At 35.6% G+C, this 11,382-nt stretch overlaps 1 long non-coding RNA gene across 1 annotated transcript in view; it reads right to left on the reverse strand.

Annotated features, from left to right (window-relative positions):
- The window catches only part of LOC127520949 (uncharacterized), a 2,554-nt gene extending 2,317 nt beyond the window's left edge, over window positions 1–237 (reverse strand). The window contains exons 1-2 of the long non-coding RNA XR_007932236.1: window positions 166–237; window positions 1–42 (exon numbers count right to left, since the gene is read on the reverse strand). The exon at window positions 1–42 is cut by the window's left edge and continues 80 nt beyond it. This is a non-coding gene — a long non-coding RNA (uncharacterized LOC127520949). The remainder of the gene's footprint in view (window positions 43–165) is intronic.
- Window positions 238–11,382: the final 11,145 nt, after the last annotated feature.

Raw genomic sequence — 11,382 nt, forward strand, 5'->3', positions numbered from 1 at the left:
TCTGTCCCTCCATAGACTGCCTTCACAACTTGAACTTTGACTCTTCAAAAAGTTAATAAAGAGATCATAAAACTAATCCATATGAATTGAGAGAGTAGTCCAAATTTTCTGAAGAGACATGATCGCTTTATATGATGAAGAGATTTAATTTAAGCTTTTACTTACATTGATCAGCGAACATACACAGAAGCTCAACCAAACATGAATGACACGTAAGAACAAACCTCTTCCGGAAGCTCAAATGTGCTGTGTAACACAAGAATGAACCTCATTGGTTACGCAGCACATTCAAGCTTCTGGAAGAGGTTTGTTCTCGCACGTCATTCAGGTTCGGTTGAGCTTCTGTGTATGTTCGCTGATCAATGTTTGCTTTATGAACATTTTGAAGCATCAAAGTTCCAGTTGTGAAGGCAGTCTATGGAGGGACAGAATGCTGTCAGATTTCATTAAAAAGATCTTTGTTTGTGTTTCGAAGATGAACGAAAGTAACTCTTACGGGTTTGGAATGACATGAGGGTGAGTAATTAATGATAACATTTTTATTTTTGGGTGAACTAACCCTTTAAAGAGATATATATTTGGTGATGTTACAAAAAATGAAGACATTTATTAGGGGAGATCTTTGTCATTTTCAGTGGCACCTTTCCCCTGATCCCCTATTAATTTGGTCCTGCTGCACTCAGTGAAACCTTGGAGTATTTCCTGACCTCAAAGGCTTTCAGAAAGAGTCGTTCTCATGTTCTTCTGAGACATGATCTTTCTTAACCTATCAACAGCATGTCTGTCTTTGATTTCCATAAGTAGTTGCTCTTCCACAAAGGTCAAAGTTTATTATAGAATCTTGCCAAAAGACCAGCTGAACAAAGAGTTTGTGACCTTTAAAGCTATTGACTACTAAATTAGGAGCCATTCGAATATCTGTTATCTGTTTGAACAGAGTGGTATTTGGAGATGTTGTGATGACGGATGAGATCATGAAGAGCAGAGGGTTAGTTTCAGAGGATTAGGTAAGAAAGCACACAAGACACTTTGGTGCAGGACCTTCACTGATTCTAGCATTATCCCAGGCCTCACTTTGCTTAAAATCCTTAAGACAAAGTTCCCTGTGTTGTCAGATATTACACCAGTCTGTCAGCTCTTAAATGAACATATACAGTTAAGTTTTTTCATAATCCTTAAATAAAAGTGTTAAATTTACTATATAATTGGGATGTAACAGTTCACAAAATTCATAACAAAATATTTCGGTATGGGTCTATCAATTTGGTACACATGGGAACTGAACGAACATTGTTATTTTAACCACTGCACATGAGGAACTTCTGTATGTGGAACGTAATTTTCAAACTCGGAGCATCCTTCTGGATGATACCAATAACGAGTAGGGTATCAAAAGTTTTTTAAAATTTCTAACCATTTCAGTCTGATTTTAACAGTCTGTGTGGCATATTTCAGTGTGTATTCTATTGTGAACCTGTCATAATGTAATGAAGGCTTTGCAAAGAGGTTGTTATTGAAGTATAGCAGCAAACTAAATTATCTTTTTCTTACTGATGGTCAAAGAATGGTCATGAAATACTAAATCACGATTGGTTTTAGTGGAAAAAAACTAAATTTATGATATGAGCTCTTTAATATAACAGTTGACCCTTAAGACTACATCCGCTTACTTTAAATCAGTCTTTCAGTCAGTCATGCGATCTTGTATATTCTGGGCTCTCGCATCGCATGTGGGTTTCAAATGCCTAACTTGACAGATTAAAGCATATTTAATCACTTGGAGTTCACAATAGACTCTGAACTACTAAATGTTATTCAAGTCATTCTTCATGCTTCTCCATTTTGTATGAAATCCATGATTCTCCATTCTCTATGAAGAGTCTAGCTGTCAGTTTTACTCTCTTTGTTCTCGAAATACTAAAAATTATTCCTTAAGTATCTGTTGAAAGTCAGAAATGCATTACAGTTAAAAAAACTCTAACCTTTAAATCTGAGAGAAACTCCAGAAGATTAAATGTGCATTAATCGGAGCAGTTAGGAGCTTAAACCCCCCAGTGTGAGTGACAGTTTATGTGAAGTAAAAGCTTGTCTACATACATAATAGCTATAGATTGAGGACTAGCATAGCAAAAAAAAAAAAAAAAAAAGCGTAAAAAAAGTCTAAGATGGTCTTCTAGCTTGTCCAAGCTGGTGTTTATCTGGTTTAGTTGGTTGGCCAGCTGGTCTTCCAGTCTTCCAGCTTAACCCACTTGGCCAGGCTAGAAGAACCACCTCAGGCTGGTTCAAGCAGGGTTTTTGTTGTTGTTGTTGTGTTTGTTTGTTTGTTTCTTTTTGTTGTGTGTGTGTGTGTGTGTGTGTGTGTGTGTGTGTGTGTTCTTGTATACATGGTTTATGAGGACACAAATGTGTATAATGACATGGGTATTACAACGTAAACATGGTTTATGAGGACTTTTTCTGTGTCCTGGTAAACCAAATGGCTTAAAAAACAAACTAAACTGTGTTTTTTTTAAATTCAAAAAATGCAGACAGTTTTCTGTGATGGGTAGGTGTAGGGGGATAGAATATACACTTTGTACAGTATAAAAACCATTACATCTATAGAGAGTCCCCGTAAACCACATATACAAATATGTGTGTGTGTTTTGCCACAGGGCTTTGTAGCTGACGAGTTTACATCTGTCTTGGTAACTGTGCTGCAAGGTTTTGCTCGGCCCTTGTTGTAAAACTCAGACACATTCATGTCTGTGTCTTTACTAATGTCACTCCTGTCAAAACAGTGATAAAACTGACAGGGACAAACTCATGGTGTGTACTCTGCTGCAGCTAGCAACTGTCTTACCCCTTAACTCTTCAAGTCAAACAGAGAATGGCGTATAAAAGAGAAACAAATGGCAATTTGCTATTTCATTATTTCTCCGCCTTTATCTGGGTGTATTAAGTCATTATTTACCTCAGAGGAAAAGGCTTGAGATTTCTCACGGATGGAGGGAGGTGGGGAAGCGTGAGAAGATGGTGTGAACAATAGGGAGAAAAAAAAAATATTTCATTTAGAGCAGGCTTTTAGAGAGTCGGCTTTCATTTATTTGTGGTGACTTTCTCCGGGCCAATTAAAGTGGCACCCGGGAAAAATGTAGCTGGAGAGATGAATGTCAATATTTGCTCTGCCGTACCAACACACGTACAACAGCACACACACTCGCACATCAGACAGTAATTCCCTGGCAGAATGATCAGGTCAATAAACTACAAAACCTGCTGGGCCTGCCTAAATACACACACACACGTACACACACAGAGAGAACCAGATCTATGAGAGGAACTTGCCAATTGTGTTATGTTGTTAGTTTTTATTTTTTATTTTTTCAGTAAAATGGATTGCAATAAATGTGTAACTTTTTGAAATCATGCAAATTTTTTTTGCTTCAAATCTGGCAGTTATGATTCTGTTTTCAGTCATCGTTCCAAACCATTGTCTGTGGAACAAAAAAGAAATGTTAGGCAGAATGCTCATGCTGCTCTTTTTCATTCAATGAAAGTGAATAGTAATGTATACACTGTCAAGGCCCAACAATGGAAAAAACAAAAAACACCATAGAGTAGCCTAATCCATATGACACCTGCACTATATTCCAAGTATTCTGAAGCAATAACTTGACACAGCTTTGCTAATGCAATAGCTAAAGCTAATCATATAGTTTTGTGTTAGCAATGAAGATTAAAGGTAGGGTTTAGGCAACTTCGGAGAGGCTAGCAATAACAAGCTAGCTATGAAAGCATAAGATTCCACCCTCGCTCTGCAAAGCCAAGCCTCCTCCAAAACACATGAACGTGCTCAGCCAGAGTAGAGTCTGCAAAGCGTCACGAGACGCAGCGTTAATTTACCTCATGTCTCAAAGCACATAACGTTATGATAATAATCAATGTAAACAACTTGGAGCACCTGTACCACCTGACTGCTGCAGATTCATTTCAGCATTGATAGTGTTGCCATAGAAACAGATAGGCGGCTGTAAAAGGTGACTGCTGTTTGTTTACAGCACTTGGTCACTGTCTGTCTACAACTCTGCATAGCCTCATGGAGCACGCTGATGATGTGATGCCTGTGCGAGCAGGGTGCGCTGAGGTATGGACATACAGATTGACAGGCAGTTAGGACATCCTATCATTTCATTTGGACTGAATACAATGATTGGATGAACATTTTTTGGTACTGAGACTTCTACAGAAGATATATGTACATTTTTTTATTATTATTTTATTTAATATATACACCACTTCTATTATTGATTGCTATCAGGATATGAAGAGAGTTTTAACCAGTATAACAAAAAGGGTTCATGAAAAACATTGCCTATATCTTTAAGTTCATCTTTAGGTCCTGTGTGTGTGTGATGCTCATTTCCCTTACTTTTACATATTACTTTTACCATCATCAAATATCCACTTAAAATTCTTATTTAAAAACAATAAATTATTAACCAGTGTTGGGTAAATTACTTTTGAAAGTAATGTTACAATATTGTGTTACTCCCTAAAAAAGGTCTAGGCCTAATTGTGTCACTTTTTTTGAAAAGTAATTGTGTTACGTTACTTGCGTTACTTTTTCACAACTTGTTTGTTTTTTAATTACAAAAATAAAACAAAAGTTCTATTTTTTGCAAATGTAAAGTCACTAAAAGTGAAAGGCGGAAGGAAATTTGCAAATTCATGCCTGTACAGTAGAGGGCGCAGCTCAAACAAACCTTTCAGCTGTGCTGCCATTCTGGACTGCTGAAGAAAAGGAAACAGGAGAAGAAAGTTCAACACTTTTCAGCAATAAAAACAAAAGGATGAAACGAATGTGATGTTTAATTAAAGTCATTTTATGGTTGAATTGGTTCATTGAAGGTCAGCAGCATAGACGTTGGTTAATAAAGTGACATTAAATACATAAAGTATGTTTGTATTATTTGCGTTACCCCCAACACTGTTAATAACACTGTTAAATATCTCAAATTGAATATTGATTTTTTTTTAATACTGCACAGTATAGAACTGGGATGCCTAAATTTACTTATAACATTTAAAATGACTGATTTTAGTTTTTATTGTTTTATTTTTAATTTGTAGACGAAATGGTATAGAATTTTTAATATCAGCCATTTATCAGTATCAGACAGAATTTTAATATATGCGAATCCCTAGCAATAACAATTTATCCAGCAAGAATTATAATATTTTTTGATGTTTGTATAAATATTTAAAGAGAGGGAGAGAGAGAAAAGAAAGAGGAAAAAGAGACAGAAAAGTAAGTACAGACACTAGTGTCAGTTCTTGCTTCACTGCTCAGTTATCTCATCTGCCTGAATAAAACACTTATTCAACCGAATCTCTTCGACACACTTCACTGCTCATTTCCCTTACTTTTACATATTACTTTTACCATCATCAAATATCCACTTAAAATTCTTATTTAAAAACAATAAATTATTAACCAGTGTTGGGTAAATTACTTTTGAAAGTAATGTTACAATATTGTGTTACTCCCTAAAAAAGGTCTAGGCCTAATTGTGTCACTTTTTTTGAAAAGTAATTGTGTTACGTTACTTGCGTTACTTTTTCACAACTTGTTTGTTTTTTAATTACAAAAATAAAACAAAAGTTCTATTTTTTGCAAATGTAAAGTCACTAAAAGTGAAAGGCGGAAGGAAATTTGCAAATTCATGCCTGTACAGTAGAGGGCGCAGCTCAAACAAACCTTTCAGCTGTGCTGCCATTCTGGACTGCTGAAGAAAAGGAAACAGGAGAAGAAAGTTCAACACTTTTCAGCAATAAAAACAAAAGGATGAAACGAATGTGATGTTTAATTAAAGTCATTTTATGGTTGAATTGGTTCATTGAAGGTCAGCAGCATAGACGTTGGTTAATAAAGTGACATTAAATACATAAAGTATGTTTGTATTATTTGCGTTACCCCCAACACTGTTAATAACACTGTTAAATATCTCAAATTGAATATTGATTTTTTTTTAATACTGCACAGTATAGAACTGGGATGCCTAAATTTACTTATAACATTTAAAATGACTGATTTTAGTTTTTATTGTTTTATTTTTAATTTGTAGACGAAATGGTATAGAATTTTTAATATCAGCCATTTATCAGTATCAGACAGAATTTTAATATATGCGAATCCCTAGCAATAACAATTTATCCAGCAAGAATTATAATATTTTTTGATGTTTGTATAAATATTTAAAGAGAGGGAGAGAGAGAAAAGAAAGAGGAAAAAGAGACAGAAAAGTAAGTACAGACACTAGTGTCAGTTCTTGCTTCACTGCTCAGTTATCTCATCTGCCTGAATAAAACACTTATTCAACCGAATCTCTTCGACACACTTCACTGCACACAAAAGCACTTTCACCTATAGCACACGGCAGGAGGCACAGTTTCCCAAACACCACACTATTTATTTCTGTCTGTAAAGGAGCCCAGGGCAGCTCCCGTAATGATTGTGTTTTTAATTAGTTTGCCGTAAACTATTAAGACGGCACAAAACCCCAAATCCTAATCACAAGGAACAGAAGCTTAAACTGCCCTCGGTCCATTTGGGCTAATAATGTACACCTTTGGAGTAGCTTGTTGTGGAAATATGGAGAACTTTTGATTCTTTATCTGTCTTTAATTAAAGGTTTTTTTGTATAATATTTTCTCATTCAGATTTCTTGGTGGTGGTTTTACTGGAAGCAGAATTAGAACAAAAAAGAACAGTTTCCGTGTTAAGAAATGTCATTTTTACTTCATGTTTGCCAGGAGTTAATTAACCTTTGGGTTTGACAGATATCAGTGTGTACAACATGCTCATCCCACCAATTCTTGGTTTGGCTGCAGAAATCTATTTTTTTTCTCCAGGGTCTGTTGGTGGGATCAAAACATTAAGATCATTTTCTTGTCGATTCATCGCTTGGATTGGATTAAGGATTTGTCAGCTTGTCAGCTTGTCAATGTTAGGTAGGTATGATGCAAAACAGATTGTTTAGGTTGAACCACGGTGAAAACCCAGAGTGACACCGCTGCTGCCTTTCCCCCCAGAGAACAGATAAAACCAGTATTGTGATTATTGTTTGTTTTGGCATTTTATTGCATTTAAAATCACAATGACAATGTGTCAAGCCATCGTTATACAAGAAAATTCATGTTGAAACCGTTTCCAAATTCAATGCTTAGATACAGCTGAATAGAACTAAACAGAAGCATTGTTTGATCACAACGGTGCACCTGTCTGGTTTGCAAACCTGTCTACCTGCCCGTCTGCCAGCTTCAATAGGTCCAGCTGCTGTTGATTATGTACACAAACCTTGTCAAAGTGTTCAAATGTTGTGTTCCAAAAGTTACCATGTGAGTGGAAGGAGAGAATGAGAGAAGAGAAAGGAAATGTAGGCAATTAAAATAGCTCTGGCTGATTTCACTTAACATCTTAAAAACATACTATTCATGAGACATGTTGATGTTTTAGTTTATCTCTGTGGTAGTGGTTGAAAATTATGGGTTTCTATGGGTCACAAATAAATTTATTTCAACTCCATATACGGTCTTGGTAAAAGTATCTTTTGTTTACTCCTGAGAGTGAATGTGCATTAGCAGCTTTTATGAAAAAGAAGTCCACTTAATTGTATTGAATATACACTTAGTTGATATTATTTAATATATTTTAAATGTACTCAATTGCGACTTTATTATATGTGACAAACGTGTAATTGCGAATATATTTAAAAATATATGACATACAAGCTTCAACTGAAATGACATTAAAGGATTAGTTCACTTAAAATTTCCTGATGATTTACTCACTTTTGTCATCCAAGATGTTCATGTCTTTCTCTCTTCAGTCAAAAAGAAATTAAGGTTTTTGAGGAAAACATTCCAGGATTTTTCTTCATATAGTCGACTTCAATGGTTACCAACAGTTTAAAGGTCCAAATTGCAGTTTCAGCTTCAAAGGGCTCCACGATCTGTCATTTACTAATAAAAATACTCTCTTAAATGACCGATCATTTCACTAGATAAGACCCTTATTCCTTGGCTGGGATCGTGTAGAGGCCTTTGAAGCTGCATTGAAACTGCTGGTAACCATTGAAATCCGCTATATATGGAGAAAAATCCTGGAATGTTTTCCTCAAAAACCTTAATTTCTTTTCAACCGAAGAAAGAAAGGCATGAACATTTTGGATTACATGGGGGTGAGTAAATTATAAGGAAATTTTAATTTCCTTCAAAAACAACAGAAGTATGAAATGTAAAATAAGTCCTAATTAAGTGGCCCAAAAAAACAAAACAAAAACACAAAAACAAAAAAAACATTTGGCTAATTGCTTTTAATATAAGTTACATTTTATTTTAATTGTAATTAGCATGCGATTATGTGTCCAATAAGCTGCATTCAGTTCACACTTAAATATATTCTTTTAAAGTGTATTCTGTAATAAGTAGGCTACTGTTTTTAAAAGCCTAAATAAACCAGCCTAAAAAAAATATTTAGCTTGATTTGAGCTAAAGAAGCAAAACTGCCAGATGTAATATCTTGAAATGTAATCTTGACAAAACTAATCTTGGATTTTGAGGAGCTGTACTTATATTTACTTCCATAGGAAAAAACTGCCTAGACATTTTCAAGATGGCCGCCGAGTGAACTGACTAGGACTTTTCTGGTAAATGTAGGAAAGTGAATACACACCTTTTCTCTCTTTTCAGTCTATAGTGTTAGTGTTGTTTTCTTATTCGTCAATCTCCGTCCTTTTATTTGACATGAACTATTTAGACTTCCTGTCACAGCAGCATTCAGTCAGGATCATCTCAGTTTAAACATTATAGAAACACAACAAATAAACACCTACGCACATAAACCTACAAACATTCCTGGCTTTGAAAGGTACCCAGAGTGAATTCTGAAGTAAAGTGTGTGTTGAACTTGTGTTTAATGCATAAGGTGATGCTTGAGCACCGTATGGACCACAAGCACTTTGTGAAGCCTACGAACATTTCAGCTGCCTTTCATCTTCTAGAACAGAGCAAGAGAAAAGGAGGGGGAGAGACAGAAAGTGTAAGAGTGAGATATGTCATACCTGATCCAGTGCTTGGAGTTGTAAAGATGTTTGTGCATGCAGAGGCTGGTGGTTCTTGAAGATGAAGAGATTGTTTTCTGCATTCTCCAGATGAGCTGCTCCTCATCTCTCTCTCTCTCTCTCTCTCTCTCTCTCTCTCAGTCTCTCTCTATGTATGAAGAAAAAACATAGAGATGAAAGGCAGCTGAAGTGTTTGAAAAATGGACTTTGAAATAGAAAAGGTCCTGGCTGGCCTATGTAAGAGATGAGAGAGTGGATGAGAAAAGAGAAGGATGCAAAATGAGAAACACATGAGTAATGCAGGAGATGATTGGACAACACCGTCCATTAGAAATGAGCCATTGTATAGACTACTAAATGGATAGAGAGGTGGATATGAATTAATCCACCACTGATATCAGCTGGAGAGCCTTCTATTTCATTTTTGTCCACTGTAGTTGGTGTGCTTTTGTTAATATATCAGAGGGTCTAGAGCCAAGGTTCATCCTGAAGAGGACATATTGGGCTTTTTTGTGATTTTAGATATTTATAATAATTTTTTTTTCCCCATTACAAATTGTATTATTATCATTTGAGTGAAAATGTAAGAAAAAATATATAAAAACATGATATAATATTTATTTAAAATTACTATAAAACATTAAAACATTAATTATTATAAAAAACTTTACAAACTTAAATACAAGATTTTCAATGTGGTAATAGACTTTTCAGACCCCACTATATATGATTTAATAATGATGTGATATACCCGAAGGAAATGCCAAGAAAGCAAAAAAAAAAAAAAAAAAATGTTACATTTGTAGGTAACACTAAGGTTTAAAGGATTAGTTCACTTTAAAATAAAAATGACCCCAAGATTTACTCACCCTCAAGCCATCTTAGGTGTATATGACTTTCTTCTTTCTGATGAACACAGTCGAAAATATCTAAAAAAAAAAAATAAATAATCTAGCTTCTGCCAGACCGCCTTCCATATTCAAATTACAAAAAAACGGAACTGGTGTTGTGTCAGTTAAGCTTTTTCCGTAAGTCGAATAGGAAAGGCATAGGAAGTAGCGTAAGCTTTTTGAACGATGAAAGTTTTACACTTACTTCATCAGCAGAATACAGAAGGTGGTCTGGCGGGGTGTTGTTCTCGGGAAACTGCGTACATACGTCACTCGCCCATGCATGTCTTGTCATATTCATAAATAGAGAGAAGTTGCTCCCACTACTTTGAGGCATGTGGAAGTGGCATAGGTTAGTTGTCACAACGAGCTAGAAAGGTTGACATGGAGCACGCTAAATCTCAAACCTCTGGGGAACCACCCATTTTAAAAAACAACAGAGAGTTTGCTGGCAAAAAGAGAACGCGATAGAGCTTGTAATAAAACAATAGCCAGATATTTAGACATCATTTTAGCAAAAGCACATTCGTCCATTCAATTCCTAATGGATAAAATCAAGTCCCATCCCATTTATTTTATCGTTTCACTTAGGTAGCAAATGGGTAGTCATGTTGGCTTTAAGCGGTTCAGGCTCACTTAATTGAGAAATTAAGAAAAATATTAATTTTTAAGCAATATCAATATAGCGCTGTTGAGTAATGTTATAAAAGATGAGTAAATATATATAATTTTCAAAAACACATTCTGTGTAATTTTTCATGTGCAACAAACCCTGTAATGGTGTTAAAAAATATGTAATTGGAAAACTGTTTTTGCAAGGTCTCAGGAGAACATGATGATACTGCAGTGTCCTTCCTCAGAGCAGTGAATGCAGTACACATCTGTTTCTCCAGTCACCTTCATAAAGAACAGAGAAACAACACCACAACAGACATCTCGGGGAAAAAAAAACATATAATCAGCAATAAAAGTCAGCCTTGGCTGGAAAGATTCATTAGATTACAGTGAATTTGAGTCAGTTCTGTAAACAGCAATCACATAAAAGAATCAGAATGGCCAAACAAACGCTTCTGATCTCACACTCTTCCACTCCAGTTTTGTCCTCATTAAGGAATTCCACTTTAGTTTGCTATGTGCAGTATTCTTTGCTAATGCCCACATATCCAGCTGGCTCAAAGGCATAGGAGTTGAACTTGAAGCTAACAGAAATGTTAGCAAGGTTATGACAAGGGCAAAGCCTCTTTCACCCTCCGGGTCAAAGGGGATTTAAATAATGATTAAAGTAAATAACTCGGATAGCTTTCACCATATTTTAGAAATTTATTTGCGATGAAAGGGCAGCTAATCCCCCTGTGGCCACCTCATCTGACAGAGACAACAGTCCATCG

Source organism: Ctenopharyngodon idella, chromosome 10 (assembly GCF_019924925.1).
Source record: "Ctenopharyngodon idella isolate HZGC_01 chromosome 10, HZGC01, whole genome shotgun sequence".
NCBI lineage: Eukaryota > Metazoa > Chordata > Actinopteri > Cypriniformes > Xenocyprididae > Ctenopharyngodon > Ctenopharyngodon idella.